This window comes from Myxocyprinus asiaticus, chromosome 13 (genome assembly GCF_019703515.2).
Source record: "Myxocyprinus asiaticus isolate MX2 ecotype Aquarium Trade chromosome 13, UBuf_Myxa_2, whole genome shotgun sequence".
In the NCBI taxonomy this organism is placed as follows: domain Eukaryota; kingdom Metazoa; phylum Chordata; class Actinopteri; order Cypriniformes; family Catostomidae; genus Myxocyprinus; species Myxocyprinus asiaticus.
In genome coordinates, this window is record NC_059356.1 from 47,098,947 (window position 1) to 47,107,355 (window position 8,409).

The 8,409-nt window shown below is 40.6% G+C and overlaps 1 long non-coding RNA gene across 1 annotated transcript; it reads right to left on the reverse strand.

The window, feature by feature from the left end:
* Positions 1-4,691: 4,691 nt before the first annotated feature.
* Positions 4,692-6,126, reverse strand: LOC127449929 (uncharacterized). Its single transcript, XR_007898882.1, has 4 exons — positions 5,985-6,126; positions 5,679-5,777; positions 5,493-5,564; positions 4,692-4,889 (listed from the first exon to the last, which is right to left on the reverse strand). It is a non-coding gene; the product is annotated as an uncharacterized LOC127449929 (long non-coding RNA).
* Positions 6,127-8,409: the final 2,283 nt, after the last annotated feature.

Genomic DNA, 8,409 nt, shown 5'->3' on the forward strand with positions numbered 1-8,409 from the left:
ATGAAGGAATTAACTACAATCCCATGAAGCATTGCAAATGACATAATCTAATTAAAAACAATGGAAAAATATGAAACTGGTATAGTAACAATTTATTTTAAGTTGATTGCCAAATATTCAGATATATACAAATATATAAGTAGTTTGAGAGTGTAGGGAGACCGACTCAATTGTGTCATGCATTGCATCAAGGGAGTGGCTGGTCGCTGCAGAGCTCTTTTGGTGCGCTTTATTTCCCACGATTCTCTGATTGATTCAACCTGATTTCTTTAACATTACATGAAACATTTTTGCTAAACTAAATTATGTGCTTTATTACATGTTTTGCTGCAGTCTCCTAGTGAAATGTCCAGTGGGAGGCGCCAAAAGCGAGTGAAATGGTGTCATAATCAGACGGGGTTTTTCACCTGAATATGGAGGTTTTAATGAGGAAAATGTATCTCCTTACCCTAAACCAACACCTAAACCTAACCGATAGTGTCCAAAAACAAAATGAGAAATAAAAAGCTAATTTTCTGAAGCAACCACATCATTTCGTGTCGCTACATCTAGGGTTGTATATTATTGGGGGCTTGTCTGGGATATTAATATCCATTTCCCGAGCTATACAATTTTTTTTGTGCTGTGGGTATTGTGTTGGAACAGGTTAGAGTTTTGTTTTTGTATTGGTTAGGGCTTAGATTGATGCTGTGTGTTTGTGTGTGTGTGGTTAACTTGTTGGCAATAACAATCATGGCGTCATTTGATTCGCAAGCATTTATTAATAATCCTTCAGCTGAACAGTTTGAAAAATGCAGGGATGATTTGGTTGCCATTGCAGGCAATTATAATATTCCCATTGTGAGGTAAGCTCTTAAACAAGAAATTAAGGGCATTATTTTTGATCAATTGAGTGAGCTAAATGTCCTTGTTTTGCCGGTTGCTGATGGTGGCGAAGAGGCAAGCCCTTTTGGCATTGGTGCGCAGCCTCTCAGTTCAGTGGGTGAGCAGGACAAGGGGCAGGTTGAGGGTGGAGCGGATGTCGAGGCGGATTCCGAGGCCAAAGCTGTCTTGCCTCCATTTGATACTTTCTCTCTCGCCTCCACCGGGTCTAATGATGGAGCGCGGCTGAAAGTCCACCTGGCCCGTTTGCAAATTGAGGCACAAGAGAGGGTCCAAGAGCGTCAGGCCGAGTTGGAGCTGCGTCTGGAAATACACAGATTGGAAATTGAGGCCAATAAACATGTAAAGTTGCGACAGATTGAGCTGAAGGCAATGAAAATCACTGCAGGTTCGGCTGCGCAACCAAAACCGCATCGGTTGGTAATGTCTCTTTGGTAGTCGATCCACCCTCGACCACCTTTGATGTTAGTAAACATATACTGAAGCTCTTGTGCCTCAGTTCAGGGATACATAAGTCGATTTATATTCAGCGCTTTCAAGCGGCAAGCCAAAGGATGTCTGGTCCCTGTTACTTCAGTGTAAGTTAGTTGATAAGGCCCAAAAAATCTGTTCCACACTTTCTTTGGAAGAGAGTTTGAAGCACGAGACTGTTAAATCAGCAATCCTTCGTGCATATGAGTTGGTTCCGGATGCCTATAGATAAAGATTTAGAAACCATAAGAAAAGTGTAAACCAGACCTTTGTAGAATTTGCGAGGGAGAAAGGCATTTTGTTTGACAAATGGTGTGCTGCAAGAAAAGTTGTTGATTTCAATTCACTGAGGGAGTTAGTTTTACTTGAAGAGTTCAAGTTTTGCTAACCTGAGCATGTTGTTGTTTATTTAAATGAGCATAAGGTGACATTATGCTAGCAGATGAATTTGTGCTCACGCATAAAAATGTGTTTTCATCTGCGTGCAATGAGAAGACTTTAATGTCCATGTCTTCTCAATCTCAGCCCTCCCGACCGAAACCCAGTCCTCCGCACCCTAAAGAGGTTTATGAGTGTTTGCTGACAGGTAATTGTGAAGATCAAAAAGAAATTCTACTGTGTGATACAGGTGCTGCGCAGTCATTTATTGTCTCTGATGTGTTGCCGTTGTCAGAAAAGTCATACTGTGGTTCAAGTGTGCTTGTTAAAGTCATTGAAATGGCTGTTTTAAAAGTACCTTTACACAGTGTGCATTTACAGTGTGATTTAGTCACTGGTTTTGTAAAGGTTGGGGCACGTTCTTCACTTCCCATAAAAGGGATAACTTTTATACTAGGGAATGACCTAGCATGAGGAATGGTAATGACCATGTTAGAGGTGTTGGACACACCAGATGTTTTTTCCCACGCAGATGAGTTAACTGAAGCTTATCCTGTGTAGTGAGAATCACCGTGGAACCAATTGAAATGAAATGGGCCTCACACAAGACACTGAAGTATGTGGTGATTTTTGATCACACTTCACTTAAGGTGTATGTGTGTGTGATTATTAATATCAGACGGCCCCTCTCTCCATCCTTGGGGTACCAGCTAAGGAGTTTCATCAGTAAAAGAATGATCCAAATGGACCATTCAATAAATTAAAATTATGTAAATTGGAGGGAGTTGGTCATCTGAATAATCTGAAGGATTTGAGAGCAGCCTAACCCTTTAGAGCTCTTCTGTATCATCAACACAAAGAACACACAGTTGTAATAAAATTAGTTTTATTTTCAAAAAGATAAACAAGAATAACTAACAAAAACTACAAAATAGTACTAATATGCTAAAAGATCAAATAAATTAATAGGTAAATAAAGTGCTTAAGATGGAAAGATGTAAGTGTTTGAATTGGATAGCAATGGCAAAGTATGACTATTATCTAATGGAATAATCTCTGTTAGTTAATAAGGAGTGGTGGTGGCATAGTGGACTAAAGCACTGAACAGGTAAGCAGAAGGTTGTTGGTTCAATCCCCACAGCCACCACCACTGTGTCCTTGAGCAAGGCACTTAACTCCAGGTTGTTCCAGGGTGATTGTCCCTGTAATAAGGGCACTGTAAGTCACTTTGGATAAAAGCAGCTGTCAAATGCATAGATGTAAAATAAGGTGAAAACCTTTTTTCTTTTTAAACAAATAACTAGACATTTGATACAAAGGTTACGCAATCTAAGGAATGTTAGATAATCATAAACTGATAGTAGGCACTAATGCCAAGGTCTCTGGAAAGAGGTTAAGTAGTGATATTTACGTTCTCCTTGATCGATTGATGCGTTCGGTGATGGCGACGTCTTCCACTGGGGCTCAAGGGCCATGTTACAGTGGGGAAGGAGCTGGATTCCATTTCAACAGCCTTGGACACGATGGAGCTGAGGAATGCTGATCACCTGGAGGCACTGAGAGGGTTCTTGCAATCTGGAACATGGAGATATACAGCCCTTATGTCGGTGCAAGATTCATCATCTGGAACACTGTTAACAAAACTCTGGACGGGGACTCAGGACAAAGGTGTGGGCATCCGGAGGATAGTTTTATACCTTCCTGATGAGGAGGAGATTTCAGTTTGGTGCCTTCCATTTTCAGGGTTATGACTGGCTGCTGACATCAGAGGGAGCCCACACAGTGTGGCTCACCCTCCCTTCTCTCTGTGTAACTCATTTGCATAGTCTAAGGTTCAGAGTTAAAACAGTGTCTTTAAAGTTTTATCTATGCATTATTCATTTTCCAAACCTCTTCAAAAATACTCTGAAAATTTTTCTGAAGATATAGAGACCAAACATGATATTGAAAGATTCAATATTATGCATACATTAATTTACACCACCATAGTTCAGTTTGTGTGTACAGTTGTGCTAATTGAACAACTGCAATTTACATAAACAGTTCTGTGAACAAACATGGAGTGAATGTGTTGCAGTTGGTGTCCATGTTAGGAGTAAAAGTTTGTGTTAAGATTTGTCTTTGTGGCTTCTTTGTTTCAGCTTTTGCCAAATGGTAAGTTAATGCTGCTTCGAGAGGTCTTGAATAATTTTTATGGTCCTTCTCACCTCTGGTCTTAGGGCAAACCTTAGGAAGGGGGGTTTTAGTGGTTGCTAAGAAACCACTCATGGACCAATGAGAAGTATTTTCCAACATGTTGGAAGGTCAGGGGCCTTACTTTTGATGTATCTGATAGTTTTCTGTACTTATCTGATGGCTGTGCTTGGCATTTGTTTTTGTTGGTCCTGCCACGTTCCAGTCAAAATGGAGCCACTCTTCTTTGCCTTGACAGTTAGGGAGGTGCTCTGCCACAAACTGGCTCCTGGAATGTCATCTGGTCCTATTGTTCACCACACCTGTTTTCTGCATGCGCTGTTACGCGAGCTCAATCGCGTAAAATGGATGACGGAATTAGCTTGACTGATTATTTTATGGCTTTTGTATTTGTAGATGAATCACCTCCAACTCAGTCTGACCTTGTCATATCTGGAAGAAAGCAGACAATTCAATAGTCAATTGTCTGAAAGTACAGAAAACGCTGTGACAAGCCCTGACAACTTAACCTTGTCTGTCACTCGTGAACAAATTATCACTGCACAAAAAGCTGATCAGTCCCTGAGTAAATGTTTTTCCTCTGCTGTGGACTCTGACATTGCCAAAGAGGAAAAAGTTGCTTACTTTGTTGAAGATGGTTTGCTAATGTGTAAATGGTGTTCTAACACTTTTACTGACCTTGACTGGAATGCTGTGTTTCAGATTGTAGTCCCCGCTGTTTATCGGCAGCAGGTGTTGAGGTTTGCACATGATCACCAGCTGTCTGGTCATCTGGGAGTAATGAAAACTAACAACCATATTCTCTTTGGCCCGGTCTCAAGAAAGATGTAGCCGAAATCTGCCGGACATGCCAAACATGTCAATTGATGGGAAAGCCTAATCAGGTGATTCCACCTGCGCCACTATTGCCCATTCCTGTGATTGGTGAGCCATTCGAACACGTTATTGTTGATTGTGTCGGTCCCCTGCCAAAAACAAAATCCAGTAATCCATTTTTGCTTACAATCATGTGCACTGCTACCCGTTTCCACTAGGCCATCCCACCACGAAAAATTACAGCTCCCGTCTTTGTCTAAACTCTCATTAAATTTTTTATACATTCGAACATCCCAAAACTTATCAAACTGACCAAGGTAAAAAATTATTCTGTCTAGACTTTTCACCCAGGTTTTAAAATCCCTTTCAATTTCTCAAAAATTGTCAATTGCTTACCACCCTAAAAGTCAAGGGGAACTAGAAAGGTTTCACCAAACATTAAAATAAATGCTCAGAAAATATTGTATGAATACAGGAAAGTATTGGGACGAAGGTGTTCCATTGATTTTATTTGCTTTCCGTGAGACAGTACAAGCATCACTTGTGTTTGGACAAACTGTAAGAGGACCTTTGAAAGTTTTAAAAGAGAAAATGATGAATATTGGTTCGAAAAATATAATGTTTTGGATTATGTGAGCTGATTCCAAGAGCGTTTGCACTATGCCTGCTTTCTTGCCCGGGAATCGCTTACAGTTGCGCAAAAAGGCATGAAACAACATTATGACGAGAAAGCTGTTCTCACTGTTTCCAACCTGGTGATGACGTCCTGGTTCTGTTGCCCTTCCCTGGTTCTGCACTGTCTGCCCATTTTTCTGGTCCATACACTGTTGTAAAACGGATAAGTGAAACAGATTATGTCATTTGCACTCCCGATAGAAAATGACAATCACGTGTTTGCCACATTAATATGCTCAAGTCTTATCATTCCATAAACTCACCTGACAAATCAGTAACCTGTGAGGATACACCCCCCTCCACTGGTGACCTTGGTGCTGACGAGGACGGTCTGGTATTGCACAATGCCCCAAAGCAATTGTCTAATTCGGAGATGTTAAAAAATCTGTCAATACATCTTACTCATTTATCCATGGAACAGATGCAAGATATTAACAATTTAATTAATTAATTCCCCTATCTTTCTGGTGATGTGCCTTCTCAAACGACAGTTTTGCAACATGACATCCAAGTAACTACTGTTCCTATCAAACAGCATGCATATAGAGTAAATGAAGCAGAATACTTACTGGAGAATCATTTGGCTAAGCATAGCTGTAGTCCGTGGAGTTCCCCATGTCTCTTCGTATCAAAGCCTCGTGGAACTTTCCGTTTTTGCACAGATTACCGAAAGGTAAATGCTGTCACTGTGCCAGATTGCTATCCATTGCCTAGAATGGAAGATTATATTGATAATTTGGGTTCCGCCCCTTTTATCACAAAACTAGATTTACTTAAAGGTTTTTGGCAAGTTCCACTCACCCCCCACACTTCACTCCAGATCATTTTTTACAATATTCGGTTATGGCATTTGGATTGCGGAACGCACCCGCAACCTTCCAAAGACTGGTAAATTTGGTGTAATCAGGTGTTTCTAACTGTAACTAATACCTTGATGACCTTTTTGTTTATTCATCTGTGTAGTTACAGCATATGTCACTATTGAAAACTGTCTTCAAGCGGTTGGCAAGTGCCTCGCTAACATTAAACCTGGCAAAGTGTGAATTTGGTCAGGCAACAGCCACTTGGGTAAGCAGGTCAGCCAAGGTCTTGTTCGCCCGGTTGAGGCCAAGATTACTGCCATTGCTGAGTTCCCTTTCCCAAGAACAGGGTGCGAGCTGCACTGGTTTCTTGGCATGGCAGGGTATTACTGCGGTTTTTGTAAAAACTTTTCTACCATTGCTCACCTTCTCACAAGTTTGCTCAGCCCATACACATCTTTCATTTGGCTAGATGACTGCCAACATGCTTTTGAGAATTTTTAAACTTTGTTGTATAGTGCACCAGAATTTACACGGCCTTTTAAGCTCGAGGTTGATGCCAATGCAGTAGGTACTCCTCCAGGAGGACGAATCTGGATTTGATCACCCTATCTATTATTTTTAAAGGAAATTCAACAAAAAACAGCTGTGGAGGTGAGGGTGTGGTCGAGCGCCCGTCTTGGGAGAGAAAAAGGGGTAAGGACATCCACCTGAGAGAGACGGTGGAGATAAAAGATGGCTTAGTCCACCGAAATGGAGAGAGAGCCCAGATGAGAAGCTGCATGTGTGTAGGCTGCTGCCATTGTTCTTTTATATTGAAGTACAGTGTGAAGCTGTACTGTTGCACTGTAAACGAATAAGTTTTTGAGTTAAATAAAAGGACATTCCTGTGTGGGAATTGCCATCTTTCGCTTCCTCCTTTTGATCCAAATTATGAACTTGTTACACTGGACATGGAAATGGTAATTAGTCACAATTCATCTCAGGTGGATGTCCTTACTGCTTTCTCTCTCCCCAGACGGGTGCTCGACCACGCCCTCACCTCCACACCAGCTCAATTACTCCACCATGGAAAAAGACACTTTAGCACTCATACTCGGACTCCAGTACTTTGAAGTTTATGTTGATTCCACAAGTCTTTCCATTGTTGTTTATACCGATCACAATCCCCTCACCTTTCTATCATGCATGGACAATCAGAACCAGTGCCTCATGTGCTGGTCACAAGTAGTACAGAATTATATAACCTGGATATCCGTCACAAGAAAGGAGCGGACAATGTTGTGGCTGATGCCCTTTCTAGAATTTAATTAGCTGCAGTTTGTGGTCTTTTAAGTTTTCCTATTTTCTTCTAATAAACAGTATATGTTTGTTTTTATGGGTGGGGGTGTTACATCCCTGTGCCGTGTTTGTATGTGTTCTCTTTTTCCCATGTCTGTTTGTTTACTTTCACTTTCTTAGATCCCCGTTATTGGTCCATTCATCCATCAATCATCATTAACCCGCTGATGTCACTACCCCTCATCGCCAATCATCCCATACCAGGAGTAATAAAACAGCCCTCCAGACCACCCATGGCAGCTTTGCTATCGCTATCACTTTGCGTTTGTAATCACTGCTATTGTTGTTAAAAATGTGATTCTGTGTTGCTTGTAAAATATTGTATGTTAGTCTGCTTTCGCGTATCTGTCTGGTCAATTCCATATTTATCCCACCACTCATTACATCTGCCATTTTTCATTCTGTGTATGTTTTCCCACCGGGAGAAGCTTGTTTTGCACCAGAACATTTTTGTTTGGGTAACTGTTTGTCCAGCATATAAGGTAATTTTTAATAGTTAATGTTACACCCTGTTACACTATCACCCCTATATCTGGGGTTGTAACAACATGAACCAAACCATCCAGCTCTGAGGTGAATCACTACATTACAAACTTTTATTTGAAACAAAAATATATTTGAAAATTCAGACAAAGAGACAAAGGTACAAGACTGTGTACTTAAAATCTTTAATGAGGGAATGAACTACAATCCCATGAAGCATTGCGAATGACGTAATCTAATTAAAAACAATGGAAAAATATGAAACTATTATAGAAACAATTTATTTTAAGATGATTGCCAAATATTTAGATACATAGATATGTACAGAATATTTATATATTCTTTACGTTGTAAGTAGTTTGAGAGTGTA